General features: G+C 39.2%; 1 protein-coding gene across 1 annotated transcript in view; it reads right to left on the minus strand.

Moving 5' to 3' along the window:
- The window catches only part of LOC133071017 (uncharacterized), a 343,915-nt gene that overhangs the window by 131,489 nt on the left and 195,280 nt on the right, over positions 1-17,146 (minus strand). The gene's annotated exons all lie outside the window — the stretch shown is intronic.

A 17,146-nucleotide genomic window follows, 5' to 3' on the forward strand; every position in this document is an offset into this window, starting at 1 on the left:
TGAAGAGAAATAGCTTGGGTGTTAATACTAGGATTCCACGCACACTGCTGGTTTGTGATGACACCAGAAAAGAATGTTCTAATTTGAGACTGAAAAATCTATGAAGCTCATTCACTCTGCACACATTACAATCTCAAACCTGGACAGCTGAAAATCAACATTTCACAGATCTGTGGCTATTTTTATGAAAGCTTATACAGGCCCATTTTGGTCTAGATACATTTGTGTTTTATGTACTTGATACATAGATAATTTTATATAGGCCTTACAGTGAAATGAAACATGATGCAATGTAATGTGTGGCAAAAACCACAGTAGGTGGGTACCACAGTACCTGAAGCTCTAACTGTTGGTGAGTGACAACACTCTAGTACCTATCCTCCAACCCCTTCATTTCGCTATTGCTTGTCAAGTAAGATGTTGTGCTGTCTGTTTTTCTGCATTGCCGTTTTCTTTCCCATATTAACTGCTTGTGATTCCACAGAGCAACATGGCACACGCTTCACTATTAACAGTTTTTATTTTAGAAAAAAAAATTTAAGATAGGATATGACCCATCACCATGAACCCTGTGGCAGGACAACGAAGCGGATTTATCATTTTCAACTCTTTTTCACACCAACTCTCACCCCAAATACTTACTGAGTCCGGCTTAAGTAACCATAGATTAAATAGAGATAGTGATATCCCCCTAGAGTGGCTGAAATATCTTAAATCTCTTCTGCACCATTACTCTACTGGAAAACTGCTTTGGGCATGTTGATTTTGGCTGGCATCCTTGGTAAGGAATTCAGCAACTGGTCATGTCCAGGGGTGTCTGTACACCTGTGTTTTTTATCTCCAATACACAGGACATTGGAATTAGATTTGTATGTTTGAGAATCATTAATCAGTGATGAGCCTCACCTTGCCAAATGACTTTAAGAAGACTAGTATGAAAAAATTAATATCAGATGTTTGCATTAGGATATTAATTCTCACTAGTATTTTATTAAGACATTGAAAGATTTCTGCAAAAGGAGATATAAACAAGGAATGTCCCAGGGTAGAAGTACACATAATGAGGCAGCATGGACTACTCAAGGGAACAACAGAAGTGATTCCGAATCTCAAGCCATGAATATTTTTTTAGCATCCGTTATATGCTGGAACTTGTGCATATATAAAGTCATAGTAATATATATATATATATATATATATAGGGTATAATTATGAGTTCTTTTTGGTGGTTGTTGTTCAGTCACCCAGCTGTGTCTGACTCTTCATGACCCCATGGACTGCAGCACGCCAGGCCTCCCTGTCCCTCACCATCTCCTCGAGTCTGCCCAACTTCATATCCATGGCATTGATGATGCCATCCAGCCATTTCATTCTCTGACAACCTCTTCTCTTTCTGCCTTCAATCTTTCCCAATCTTTCCTTTGGGAGATTCAAAGGGATGCTGGAGCACCTCTGTGAAGAGATTGACTGGGGCTGAGCCACATCTTGCAGAAAACTCTTGGGTGGGGCCAGAAGAATCAGGAACCTTTCACATTGATTTTGTTTACCACGATCATTTGTCTTTTTTTGCAAAGTTTTAACTTTCACATGAAGCCATACTTATTATATTGAAGTATGGAATTATCCATACTTATATTAAATGTCATCCCTTGAGTCTGTTTGAGTGTTTTAATGTCTAATTTTTGATATAAGACAAGTTCTTTATGATTCCTTCCAGCTCCATATCACCTACCACTTTAACAAATAAGTCTTCATCTATCTCAATAAAAAGATGTTGGCCCTGGGCCAGATCAAGGACCTGCAGGGATCCAGGGATCTCCCTTCTGACAGCCACTGCAGCACTCTGCCAATTACACAGTCATCAAATTGAAAGCCATCAAGCAGTTTTCATCTTCACTTTAAGGTTTTACAAAGCACCCAGTTCGAATATCCTACTCGAGACTACAGGATTTTATAAATGGCTAAAATTTGATCCACAAAATGAAATGAAGATGTGAAGGCATAATCTGTTCTTAGGGATTATGGCTAATTCCCAGGGATTGCTGCAACTTTTATAATTGCTCTTTTTTTTTTTTCACTTAATCTATTTAAAAATCAGAACCATTGCCAAGTTTTCTAAAGCTTCTGGAAATCGATACTGGCTTGGTCACCCAGTACCCCCCAGGTCCCTGCACACCACAAACATGGCCAAAAGCATCTCAACCATCTCCTCTGTGGCTCTGCCCAGCTCAGCATCAGGCAGGCCGGCAATTTCACCTGGGCAGAGGGCTCCATTTCCTTTACTGAAAAGTAATACTCCTTGGGAATCACTTTATCTGGATTGGGCTTTCAGATCCTTCCCTTAATGTTTGTTCTCTTTCCTGCCTTTTTTGAGTACTGATCTGAGGAGAAGTTAAGAGAGGCATTTTATAATTTATTCAGTTGACAACTGACACCTTGCTTAAAAAAAAAAATGACACCAAATATAATGTACCTAAAAAACAAAGCTGCTTCAACTCACTGAGCCTAAAAGAGCTGATATGAGTAAGAAGATGGAAAGGGTGAACATGTTTCTAGAGAGACTACTTTTATTTGCAAGAAATTCCCTCTACAGCTGGTGAGCCTGTCAATATAACAAGAAGGGTGGAGGCCGTCTCTCTCAAGATGATTTGAGGAATAATGGTGAGCAACCAGGTAGCTGATGCAGCGTGAGAAGGCCTGTCGTCCACGCCTCTACCTCCTCTGAGGGATCTGCCCTGTTCATCTGTCAGTTCAGCAGAAGCTCTTTCTGTGACGACCAGAAGCCTGGCGGTAAGTCAATATGTTCCCCTTGAGACAAGGAAAATTCCGCAGGTCAGACTTGCAAGGCAAGTAGACTACAAAAAGTGCCGAGTGCATACAAATGCTGTAGTAAATTAAGATAATGATATTGGCTGTTTATTGTAGATAAAACCTAAATCTGTAATAGAAGCATCTAGGAGATTTCCAGCACCCAGTGTATCAACATCAGAAAGAGCAGTTATGATTGTTGTCAAGGAAAAAAAAATAAAATAAAATCCAGGGCCTGACTAACATTTAGAGATATAAAGCTTTCATATCCTTCAGTCTTCTTTCCTTTGTGATTTCCACAGGATTTTCATTTCCAGAGATATTATACTACTTGCTTTCAAAGGAATTCAATATTTTCATTCAGAAAAGTAATTTCACAGGAAAGTAACACAGAGTGATGTCCTGGGTATTCATTTTCCGAGCCAATCTTACAAAGTCAATTTGTGCTGCATGGTGCTGGGGCGACATGAAAAGGTGCAGATGCTGTGTCTCTGGGTTTCTGGGGTCCTCTTCTTCCCTCCCAGTCCCCTCCTGCAGGACACCCCATAAGCATTTGAAAAGAACTGTCTGGCAGTGAAACAAAACAGGCTGCCTGACTCCCTTAATAACCTCATCCAGCGTCACCCAAAGACATTGATCCCGAGCCCAGGACTCGATTACGGCTTCATCCCCTCTGCCCTGTAGGAAAAGTCGTATCTCCATAGCCATCACAATCATCCTGTTTCTTCTCTTCATGTTGTTACAGAAATTAGAGGAGAAGGCAGCCAGCCTAAGGTGAAAGACGAGGAGATGAGTGACTTCCTCGGGTACTTCTGTGCAGATAAAAGCTAATTCTGATAAAACCAAGACTGAAATCCTTCCAGCCCACAGAAAGTCAAGGTCAGACAACATGAACCAATCAAGTTGAAAGCTGGCCGATTTTTTTTTTTTTTCAGAAGTGAGTCAGAGACTGACAGAGGGACAGAGGTGGATGGAGGAAGGATGAGGGGGAAGAAGGAAGAAGGAAGGAGAAAAGCCCCCCGTCGAGATGAACAGATGGACTGACAAGAGTGAACGAGAGATGGAGATGGATGGGGGGAAAGGGAGCTCCTTATCCTGTTCCTTACGTATTTCAGGATCAAAAGGCATAGGAAAAGAAAAAAAATCTTCAAGTTTTTCATCAGGCCCTGGGGGTGATGGGACCACAAGGCCCAGCTGCCAATGGGTGTTTTTCCTGGGGTTTTGCAAGTCAGCCGCGTGCCCTAACCTTGAGGATGCTGTTTATTCCTGGGGGAGAGATAAGCCAGCAGCCCTAGCCCCACCCCCATCGGAGCAGAGTGGGCATTACCAGCGAACAAAGAAAGAGCGTTGTACAGCAACAAGCATTTGGTTTTGATTAGAGCATATTCAGAGACTGTGCAAGTTCTATTAAAATAAGCACAAAACCATCTTAAAGGGCTTTTTCTTTTCTTTCTCTTTCCCCCCCTCGGTTTATATTGTTAATCTTTCTTCCTGGACGGCTCCTCACAAATGCCTTTTGTTTTCTTGTGTGATTCTACGTGCCAGGACTCTAAGAAGGCAGGACGGAGGTCCTATTCTGGCATGCTTTCAAGTCTCTTCCATAGGAGATGAAGGCTCGTTGCTGTGCCTTCAAGGGTATAAATTTAGAGGCCGCCAAACCGTCCGGAGGTAATTCAAATGCTGGTAAATGGTGGAATCCACCCTGGCCCCCTGCTCCTATGAATACCCTGGCACTTACCCCACTCAGAGGAAACGAAACCAATTTGGGAAAGCGAAGACAGAATAAACATGCAATTAAAATGGTCATTCCTCCTGGTTTCTTCCTTTAGTTCTTTTTTTAACACTGCATCCCATTCTATAATCTGATGATGAAATGGGCCTAGCTAATTATAACAACGTACAAAAGATCGCTGTCTTTTTCCCCACAGTGACTAGGCTAGCTTTGAATATTTTTTTTTTTTTTTTTTTTGTGGTGGGGGGCGCAGGGGGTGGCGAAGAAGGGAAAGAGAGGTGGACGAACTTCAAGGGAAGCCGTGATTTTGGAAGAGCCGCTGTTTTTTTATATTGTTTCAAACCCCTTGCCAAGGTGAACATTTCAGAAATGGCACTTCCCTTTCAATTTATCTATCTTCCTCCTTTATCCATAGATAGACAAATAAAAATGAATCTCTCCAGAGGCAGCACGCATGCCACTTCTATATATTCTTCAGATAGCTTATTTTTATTCAGCTTAAAGCATAACCTATCATTTTTATTCAAGATTCCATCCAGCCTCTCTCTCTCTCTCCAAGCAAGCCTTCAAGAAGCCCTGCTGCCCTGCTTTGTTCCAGAGACTCTGCTAAAGGCCAAAAGATGGAGATAGCACACCCATCTGGTCTGTTTTCACATCTGAAGAGAAGGGCTTGAGAGAGCCCCCTCCAGTGGAAGGAACAGGGTGGTCGGGAATAAGCATTGCAGTCTTCTCTTTGTTTGTTTGTGATTAGCTTCTCGTGCTCATCTCAGGAAGACTCTTAATATCCATGGGGAAATAACACCATGAAATGAAGCTCACCCAGCAAACAGGAGGGTTCGTTGCCAGGGCTTTGAAATACTTACACTTAAAGAATCCATTTCGGTGTCAAAAAAAACATAAGCATCTCACTTCTCTCCTCATCCTAGTCTCCTGTTGTTCCCTTTAGCCCTCCCCTCTGCCTAATTCTCAACCGTGTGTGAATTTTATATGTATCAACCTTAAAGCATCTGCTAGAAAATAACAGCCAACCTGTATATGAAATAGGAATAGATTCCATGTCAGAGCAAAATTAAGATCTTGATGCCTCTGCGTTTCCATGATATTACCCTCATGCTTGGTGAATAAATACCACAGGAATACCAAACAGCGGTGGAGCAAAAATGAATATTGAAATTTATAAAATGGCCAGTGTCCAAAATCGTAATATTCACCAGGAAGTGTTTTGACATCTGAGATAACCTCCATTCTCCTTCAGAGCAGAGCATGTTTGATTTGGTAGGACGGATTTGAACAAATAACATTATTACAATGCATTTCAAATTGATCACCTCTTTTTTAACCCCTTCAATTTTTACAATCCCCCTAGTTTTAAATAGGAAAGGGCTGAAAGCACAAAGATTTAAGTCAAACAATTTGGGGCTGGAATCCTTGTTCTGTCACTCTCTACGTGTCCAGCTTCGGGTACCTGAATGAGTCTTTCTGTGCGTCAACTGGCATCTATAAAGTGGGGAACCCAACAGACCCATTCTCACAGGGTAATGGTGAAGATTAAATAACAATATATATTATAGATGACATAAAAGTCATGATAATTATCATAGCTAACATTTATTGCATATTTTAAAATCAGTATCAGTCACTGTTTTAAGAGTCTTACACATAATAGCTTGTTAACTATGAGACAGAGTTGTTGGAAAGATTAAACGACTTAATTCATGTAAACGAAGTAATACATTTATACCTAGCACACAGTTAATGCACTATAAATGGTAATGACAATGATACTCACATAACCCTCCGTCAGTTCAGTCATTCAGTCATGTCCGACTCTTTGCGACCCCCCGGACTGCAGCACGCAAGGCCTCCCTGTCCATCACCAGCTCCTGGAGTTTGCTCAAACTCATGTCCATCGAGTCGGTGATGCCATCCAACCACCTCATCCTCTGTCGTCCCCTTCCCCTCCCTGCCTTCAATCTTTCCCAGCATCAGGGTCTTTTCCAATATGTTAGTTCTTTGCATCAGGTAGCCAAAGTATTGGAGTTTCAGCTTCAGCATCTGGACTTCCCGTGAAGATTCAGGACTGATTTCCTTTAGGGTTAACTGGTTTGATCTCAGAACCTTCTCAAAAAGGAATTGTTATTAGGCCCATGATACAAATGAGGAAACTGAGACCCAGAGTAAATATTTTAGAGTTGGACACAACTGGACGACTGAACAACAAAAACCCAGTATCACAGATTAGGAAACAGTGAAATGATTCAAGCAGACAGTATAGCCCCAAAGCCTATCCTTTTAACCACCGTACTATATGTCAAAGCTCTTTATAAAATATAAAATATGACATATATTAATGTCATTGATATATGTGTGTATGCATGTACACACACATACACACAGTTGATTTCTCATATTACAAAAGGAAATATTCTGGTTAAGTTTCTACCACCCAGGCAGGCCAACCCCATAAGAGTGGAAGTTGTGACTGGTGCCTGGCCTGATTTAAATTCTGAAATCATCATATTTTCTTCTCAGTCTCCTTTCTGCCCATATTTTCTTTTCTGGCTGATGGGGGTTGTTCAGCTGGGCTTTGTGTGAGTTACAAAGCAGCAACAATTACATGAGGGAGTCCAGGAGCAGGTTCACCACACACAAAAAAACAATTGTCATAAACACTGTGCATCTTAACACAGTGCTTCCTTCTTTACGTCAGATTAATTAAAGAGCAGATGTTCTGTCATACCCTGCGTTAGGTATGGTTATCTTTGAGATTCCAGCTCCTCCATTTGCTGGGTTTTAATTTGCATCATTATGCATTTCAAGCCTGGGGCATGAGTAGTCAAGTGGTAAACATTAGCTATACTGCACTGTATTTCCAAATGCACCTTCACTATTAGGCTGACTAATAGAATTCAATTCTATTTTCAGCCGAATCCTCTCAATTTTCATTTGCTTTTGACACATTACATGGCAGGAGGAGAGAGTGAGGGAAAATGAAGGAGCAAGAGAAAGCCACAGCCTTGTTTGTGCACAGGCCTCAAGTCAGAAGACAGCCCCCTTCCGGTGGGTTTTGGCCACCACTGCCTTCTTGTTACAGCCTTGAAATTTCCCCACCCATCCTCATCTCAGCGGTTGACACTCCAACTATGGCAAGATGTCCCTGCTGTTGTTAAGAACTGGAGACGCTAAAGTCAATTCTGATTTTCTAAATGCAACTTCTAAAAACTGATGTCAAAAAAGTTTTCAGGCCACCATCAAAGTCCGATATGAATTAATCTGTCATTATAACACAGCCTCACTTGCCAGGCATTTCAGGCCAGGGTTTGGGAAAGGCAGCAGATATCTGGGTTGACAATTTCATTTAAAGGACAGAAAGCTTTCTGCTTTCTTTTCATTGGTATCTTGATTTAATGAACACACAAACAGACTATGGCCATATGCTCCAAATACCAGCTTGCTGTTCTTCAAGAAGCAGCTTGGGAAAATGCCAAGGCAAGAAGCTTGGAAGAAACTTGAAAAGGCTTCAAGACATATCTTTGTAGCCTGAGATAGCAAATGCACCAGTGATTAATTACACTGGGGTTGGACGTGAATAGGAATGCCAATAAGGCGTTCATAGCACTGCAATATTGGGCACATTGGCCTGATAATAGAATCCTTCCTGTTTTGATTTCTCGAGTTTCCTTTCTGTTGGTAACACATTCACATGCGGGTCAGAGATATAAGATGGCAATGTCATGCTCCTTCTCATTACAGAATCATTAGATAGGGTGTCACCACAATCAACAAGGGGGTGGCCCTAGGAAGTAGAATTCCAGAATTTGTGCCAGAAAATTCTTGTCTGAAGAGAAATCTGTGATGATCTCTTCCTGAAGAAACCCTCCACTACATCCCCCAGAGATGCTGAAAAACAATGTAGGGGGTGGTTTGACTCTTCTGGCAACACAATCCACAGATTCTCCCAGAAATGACTTTGAGAATTGATCCCCCTCCTTCAGAATCCAGGGAAGAAGGTTGCTGAGGGAGTAGAGTAAGAAAAGTTATCTTCTTTCCAGTGGAAGAAGAGTGACTTTTTGATCCAGAGCAAAAAGCATCACTGAGCCTAATAAGAGGCAAGAGCTTGTCTTAGTGATAGGATTTTAAGGATTAGAATCCAGACAAGCTCATTGGAAAAGGACCATTTCAAGTCAAGTCTGGAGGTCTGTGTCACCTACTTTAAGTACAATAACCTAGCCACGTGTATGTTGAATGGCTTCCCATCACTTACAAGACATAGTTTAGAATTCTTTATCTTTCATATATGCTCCTTTATGACCTAATCTTGTCTTACAGATTTAGTCTCAGCTCCTGTTTGCCCCTCCTACACCCACCCCATATTCTTCTTATCACACTACTTGTAACAGGCAGAAGGCTGGGTGCTGGCCCTTTTAATCTTTAGGCTTTTGCACACTTGTTACGTCTACCTAAAATTCTCTTCTCTACATTGTCTTTCTAGGAAAAATTTTGCCTACATTCCTATATCTTGGGATATTGTCCCAAATTTCTCACAAATACTTCTATATCTCTCCTTGAATTTCCCACCAACACCTCAAACCAAACACATTTATGACTTAACTCATCTTTCCTTCCAGACATCCTCCACTTTGTAATCCCCAATGCCAATTAATGGTACCTGAAGACACAAGGGCACTAACACTCAAAATATTGATCTTGTTTCCCTTCTAACTCCTTGATAGCCAGGCACTAGATCATTCCTGATGAGTGTCTCTCCAGAATCCTTCTCCCATATAAAATCTTTAAGCCTACCTAAATTGTTTCCCAGGTTTTTCCTTTCTACTGTTAATTCCCTGCATCAGATATTGGTTTTATCTCACCTGGACTATTGTGATAATCACTTAATTGATTTTGCTTCTTTCCAGTCTATCTCTCTTTCTATCCATTTCATCTTGAGCCACAGGCTTAAATTGTGATGCCTTAAGTATTCATTCAGTCATTCATTTGACATGGATAAGCATATGTGTCAGGAACTAGAAAATACATCCCTTAAGAATAGAATTCCATATCTATTTACAGTGTCAATCAGTGATTGGTATTTAGTCACTTCTAAATAAGTGAGTATTCAGTAAATGACTGAATGAATAGGGTTTAAGGTTTAGTAGGAAAGAAAAGTTATTAAATCATCAGAAGCTAAAAATAATAAAATGCTTCTCTGCAATACTTCAGGACAATTTGTAATTGATTGCCAGATGAAAGATATTAGCATTCTGGACTAATGGAGTCAGAAAAACCCTTAGAGAAGGTAAAGGAGAAGAAGGAGAACTAAGATTTATTGAGTAACTATTATGCATCTAGCCCTACCTATGCTATGTGAATTGTATACATTATTTTATTTATTTATTACAACAACCCTATTAGTAAGCCTATTTTACAGATGAACCTACAAAGACTCACAGAGGATAAATAGCTTCCCCAAGGTCACATAGCTAGAAAGGATTAGAACTGAGGTTTGAATCAAGATGTGTGCTATCTCAGTGCCTCCCTCTTTCCACTGAACCAAACTGGAAAAGAAGAGGTGGTTGCAAAAACATTCCAAAGAGGACTAGATAGGCTTTCGTTATTGATCTGACATGGTAGACCTCAGTAAATGAGGGATCAACATTTATGCTCAAATTTCGAAGCAATGTTTGGGAGGAATACAGGAAGTGTGAACTGGGTGTGCAATTTACTTACAGACATACTAAGTTTAGAGAAACTCTTGCTTCTATCTCTGGGTTCCTTATACAGTTGAACCTTGAACCATACATGGGTTAGGGGCACCAACCCTCCACACAAAAGTCCATAAATAACTTTACAGTCAGCCCTCTGTATCTGTGGTTCCACATCCATAGATTCAACCAACCATGGATGGTGTAGTACTGGGGTATGTATTCAGAGAAAAAAAACAAAATGCATGTAAGCAGACTCATGCAGTTCAAACCCCGGTTGCTCGAGGGTCAACTGTATATCATCCCTTGGTTTCTGCAGAGTTCCAGAACTCCCACCCCCCACCAACAGACACCAAAATCTGAGGATACTCAAGTCCCTTATATAAAATGGCTTAGTATTTGCATATAACCTACTCACAAACTCCCGCCTACTTTAAATAATCTCGAGATTACTTATAATACCTAATACAATGTAAATGCTATGTAAATAGTTGGAAATACAATGCAAATGCTATGTAAATAGTTGCTGGCTTGCAGCAAATTCCAGTTTTGCTTTTTAGAACTTTTTGGAATTTTTTTCTGAATATTTTCTATCCACGGTTAAATTCACAGGTGTGGAACCCACCAATATGGAGAACTGACTGTATGTGGTTAGGGTCTTCATGGGTTCTATAGTGCCTGCAGGATATCAGATAAATGCATCACTAAAAAACAATCATGAACTTACTTTCTAAGGTTTGTGGGGGGGCATGCCTGGTCAGACTATGGTATGATATGATCAGTTTGGTTAGTAGGAACAAGTTTAAATAGGTTGAGGGTGAGATAATATGAACACTAACAGCTGAGCAGAAATTTCCACAGCACCTGGGACAAAATTCCATCCAGTGTTGGAACACTGCCTTAGGAACCTCTAATCTGCCCAGTTAGAGTCTGCTCAGCACTTGTGGTAGCAAGAACCTTCTTCCATCATCTGAATGATCTAACAGTGAGAAACTGCTTCTTTTTTTGGAATCAAAATCTACCTTCTAGTTCATCTTCTGGTCCTATCTCTGCTGGCCCTTTAAAACTTAATGGTTCTTTCTCTATTTCCTGACAACCTTTGTATCTCCCTTCAGTCTTTTCTAGGCTAGAATCTGCACAGTAAATTTATTATACATTTTTATCTGGCCTATTATATCCACTTTGTAAATGAAGACATTGAGGGCTAATCAAGGTCAGCAATATGCTCAAGCCCACAAGGCTCACAAGCAACAAAGCAAGAATTTGAACTCAGGCCTGTGTGACTCCCAAACCCCTTTTCTTTCTATTACAATCTGCTGCTTTAACCTTCCCATTGAATATTTATTTACAGATAATCTCTTTCCGCTTCTAAATTTTTAAGTGACGCAAAGAACACTAAAGTAAATTGGTTAGTCAAAAAATAAATATGAAAGGATGACAAAAAATAGCATATTTTTTTTAAAAATCATTGACGTATAGTTGACATATAATATTAGTTTCAGGTGTACAACATAGTGATTTGACATTTATACACATCAGGAATTGATCACCACAATAAGTCTAGTAACCATCTCTCACCACACAACATTATTGCAATGTTACTGACTATATTCCCTATGCTTTATATTACATCCTCATGACATTTATTTTATAACTGGAAGTTGGCATCTCTTAATTCTCTTCATATTTTTCACCCAACTCCCCACCCGTCTCCCCTCCGACAACCACCAGTTTGTTCTCTGTACCTAGGAGTCAAAAACAGAATATTTTTGAGGACAGAAGATGATTATGCCTGACATCAAGTGTAAGAGAAGTATTACATTAGGTTCAAGTATTCTATTTAGCTGTGAGCTTCCTGGCACTCAAGGCAAAAAGAGAAGTAAAACTAGAGCTTCAAATTTCTCACCATAGGAAAATGGAAACTAACCAGTTCATGAGAAGAGAAAAATGTTTTCCTGACACTGCATTCTAAAAAGGATTCTCAAAAGCATTTATCACATAGCTGTAAGAAGAAATCATCACTTAGATGTTGAGTAAAACAACAGATGATGCCTTCAAAGTGGCTTTACAGAAGATAAAACAACAGTCTTCCCACGGCTATTTCTTATAGAGATTCTTTATTAAAGCAAAGGGAAAAATACTAAATTGCTGCTCAGTGAAGGCAATTCTAAAATCAGCAAAGCCAATGTAACTCACAAGCATTCCCATAAGAACAAAGTCCAGAAAAACTGGGGAATGGGCTCCTCTTTTACTGGCCCAGTTAGAATGCTGGAGAGGCTAACCATGCTCTGGCCAGAGACTAATATAAAGAAATGTCTTCACAATACGTGCACTTTGATAATCTCATTTTCAGCTGGGTTTTATGTTTCCATTACCTGGCCTTTCAGTTTGGATCTCCAAATGGTTCCTTCCAGCTCCTTCTCTTTATCATATTTTCCAAGCTCACAATTTCAATTCAAGGCCTTGCATTTCTCAGAATTGATCTTCTCCCCAAAGACCCTTCCACTTGATGAGCCCAGGATCATCTTCCTTCTGCAGGTTCTGCTTCAGTCAGGGACATAGCCAGTCCAGTAGGCACCTGGTCAGCAAATCCCTTAGAGAATTTCTCAAAAAGCAATCAATTCAACTGTGCTCCGGGAGAGAACTCGAGCAATCAATTCCAGACTGAGCTTTCTGGCAGCACTGAAGGTGCAGTTCCTCTGCGTGGCTGAAAGAAGCAAATTCCATCGTTTTTTGATATGAGACATTCCACTGGCACGATTGACATTCTGTTAGGGTAATTGTGGAATCCGACATACTTTTCCAGTTGAAGGGGCAAGGCAGGGTATGAAAAGCCTTGCAGATACAATCAAAAAAAAAAATTTTTTTTTAAAGAAGATTTAAATCTGCTTAAGAGCTCAGCTAAATCTCTGGTTGACTTCAGAATATGGGATTGTTTTCCCCTCAGTTGCCTTTGTTTTAGTTGAAAAACACTAACAAAATTCTAAATAAAATTAAGAATTTATCTACACTCCATCAACCATTCTTCCCCATCCAGCTGACTTCCTTTTACCATGTTCTCTCCTAGACCTTCCTCATATAAAGACATAATTTTTTAAAACAATTATTGCATGGGCATACACTGGCATTCTCAGTTTTTTCCCCACTCAGTTTTATAAACATTTTCCTACTACACAGTTACCACATGGTTTTCATAATTATCATTTATGATGAAGCTACACTTCCATTAAGCAACTGCGTTATGATTTAATTAACCATTTAACTACACAACACAGACATTTAAGTTGTTTGAATTATTTGGGTTATTTCCACATGACAAGCTCAGAGGAGTTAAATTTTTAAACCAAACCATAAAAATATGGCTCTTTACATCTTGTCAAACTGATTTTTTCAATGACAGTTCGTTCCCATTTGCATGTTCATCAGTAACACACGAAAATACCATCTTCACCACAGCCACGCCAACACTGGGGATTTGTATTTTTTAAACATTAACGTAAAAGGTAGAGGGTGGCACACGTGCATGTATTTAGTGAAGTGGCTAGAAATATGTAACAGTTGTCATCAACAGTGATCGTGCCAATCAAAGAGCCCTTCCCTCTCTTCCTTGTCAAAAGCCCAGATTTTGTTCTCATTTCCATCTTTCCCAATGCCACTCAGAAATAAACACTTATTAGCCAAAGACAATCTTGAAAATCGCATTTCATTGCCAATAAGACTTAGGAAGGGGGCCACAGAGATGTTAAAAAGGGATTTTTTGCTTCTAAAGAAGGCAGACGAAACAACTGAACACAACTGGATACTCTATGTTAAAACTCATAACATAACCATAATCATTGTATCACGTACTTTGGACTACACCTGTCTGACTGTATATCCTTAGTGATATATGCTCTAAGAACAAAAAGAACTGCAAAGAAATCTACTAATTTACTGAGGAGGCTTTTTTTTAATCACAGTGATGTCAGTGTTATAATTTTAAGCAATTTTATTTGTATTGTAATATGCATAATAATTATATATTATATAATATTTTATATATGCTATATTATATATAATTTGTTATATTATATAGATAGATACAAATATATTATCTGTTATTAGAAACCAAGATGTGCACTTTAAGGGAAAAATCCAAATATAAAGTAAAATAAGACAGTGTAATGTTAAATTTCAACTGCAAATATCAACATAAACTTATGCTTACATAAATTATATATGTATGTGTGTGGAATACACACACACACACACATATAAATATATATATCCCTAGCTCTTTCCAGTACAAGAAGACAGAAGGGATAATAAACTATCATCAATAAATACCCTGACAACATATCTTGGTTTCTAAATGCCAGTCCCCACCTAAGGCAACAACACCTTCTTAAAGACATAGCTAATCTATGTCTGCGACAGGACAAGATTAATCTTAGATAACTTCAGTTCAGTTCAGTCGCTCAATTGTATCCTACTTTTTGTGACCCCATGGACTGCAGCATGCCAGGCCTCCCTGCCCATCACTAACTCCTGGAGTTTACTCAAATTCATGTCCACTGAGTCAGTGATGCCATCCAACCATCTCATCCTCTGTCATCCCCTTCTCCTTCTGGCCTCAATCTTTCCCAGCATACTGTGCCAGAAAGCAAAGGAACACTCAATGACTAAAGGGATAAGGTCAAAAGCACAGAGGAGTCAACTTGAAGGGGTTCCAACTGGCAAAACATGGGAGAATTTAAGGAACAAAAAAAGTAATCATTGTAATTGATTATAACATTAAAAATAAATATATGACTCCATAGTAGCATTTAAGGAAAAGGAGTGCTTTTCTTTAAAGAATAGAAAAACAAGTTGATAAATGTGAAAGGAATGACAGAATTAGAACATTGCTATTTGTAACCTGCAATATAATAAGCAATTCAGTGGATTCTGAAATCACCAGCTAGAAAGAATATGAGAGCAAAGTATCATCCCTTGTCTCTAGATTAATTGTTGAACACTGCAGGGAATATAACCTTTGTTATGGAGAGATATGACTATCACCACCTCAACCAGTGATCAAACTTAATATTATCAATAGTAGGTCATCCTCACATTGGGCCTGATATGCTGCAATGTGCTATACATGGCATCGCCCATGAAGTTGTATTGCCTAAAATAACTAAATCTACTCAAGGCTCTAGACCTGATGTTTGCAAGTACACTTAATTGAGCAAAAAGTTAAACAACACTATTAGGAAACAATCACAAAAATCTAGAATGTGGTACTTATTACAAGACCTGAATTCTTCAAGACATCAACGTCATAAAGAATTAAAAGATATGGGGACTGTTCTAGGTTGAGACTAAAGACTCATAAACAAATAAAACAGGCATATAATCACTGGAGTCTAGATTTTAAAAAAACAGATATAAAGGATATTTGGGGGCCAATGGAGAATTTGAATATATATTAGATCTGAAATAATGTTATGTAAGTTTAGTAAATTTTAAGTCTGATTGTTGTACGATTCTTAGGCAGGATATTATCCTTATTTAGGAAATGCAAGCTGAAGTATTTAGAATGAAGTGTCATGATATCTGCAACTTAATTTCAAAAGGTTTGGCGAAAAGGATTATTCTTTCAATTTTCCTATATGCTTAAAAATTTTCAAACTAAAAAGTTCATGAAATGAAAGAGATGAATGAGAATAAACAATCCTATTCCCCCCCACCACTAGATGTTATTATTTAGTTGCCATAATCAAGAGGATACACTGACACATTAAGAAGAGACTAACTAAAACAGAGACATTACTGACAAAGGTCCATCTAGTCAAAGCTCTGATTTTTCCAGTAATCATGTACGGATGTGAGAGTTGGACCATTAAAAAGGCTGAGCTCTGAAGAATTGATGCTTTTGATCTGTGGTGTTAGAGAAAACTCTCAAGAGTCCCTTGGACAGCAAGGAGATCCAACCAGTCAATCCTAAAGGAAATCAATCCTGAATATTCATTGGAAGGACTGATGCTGAAATAGAAGCTCCAATACTTGGGCCACCTGATGTGAAGAACTGACTCATTAGAAAAGGCCCTGATGCTGGGAAAGATTGAAGGCAGGAGGAGAAGGGGACAACAGAGGATGAGATGGTTAGATGGCATCACCAACTCAATGGACATGAGTTTGAGTAAGCTCCAGGAGATGGTGAAGGACAGGGAAGCCTAGTGTGCTAAAACAAATGAAACAAAAAGGAGTCCTTGATTTCCTGAGCCACTGAACTAACCAATTTTAGAAATGTATTACCTGTTTCTTTTTATATCAATTATTTTATTTTTAAACCAGTTGAGGTTTTGCACTGTGTTGATAAAATGTATTCTACCTAATGGTATAAGTAGCTGACAACAAAAACTTACCATGTGGCAGCCACCATAATAAATACAGTTACTTACAGTATCTACTTTTGGCATCATTATATCCATATGAAGTAAATCCTGGGGTCAGGAAGATCCCCTAGAGAAGGGAACAGCAACCCATTCCAGTAATCTTGCCTGGAGAATTCCATGGACAGAGGAGTCTGGCACGCTACAGTTAATGGGGTCGAAAAAAGTCAGACACGACTGAGCGACTAACATACACACACAAAGTACCACGATTGCCCCAATTTTCCTCAGATTTGGAGGCAAAATTGTAGATAGGCAAGTCTTACTGAAGGTCACACAGTCATTAAGTAATCCAGCTAGAACCCAAGCCTAAGCATCTAGCAACACCTTGTCACTGATTTCCAGACACTTATATTCAATTGCCTGCTTGCCAAGTCCATTTTGGTCTTGAATGTACTTCTTCTTGAATGTACTAAATTAATATGGTTTATACAACATTCTTGATTCCCTCAACAAAACATGCCTCGCCACCCATTTCCTCAAGACCA

This window comes from Dama dama, chromosome 16, assembly GCF_033118175.1.
Source record: "Dama dama isolate Ldn47 chromosome 16, ASM3311817v1, whole genome shotgun sequence".
Taxonomy (NCBI): Eukaryota; Metazoa; Chordata; class Mammalia; order Artiodactyla; family Cervidae; genus Dama; species Dama dama.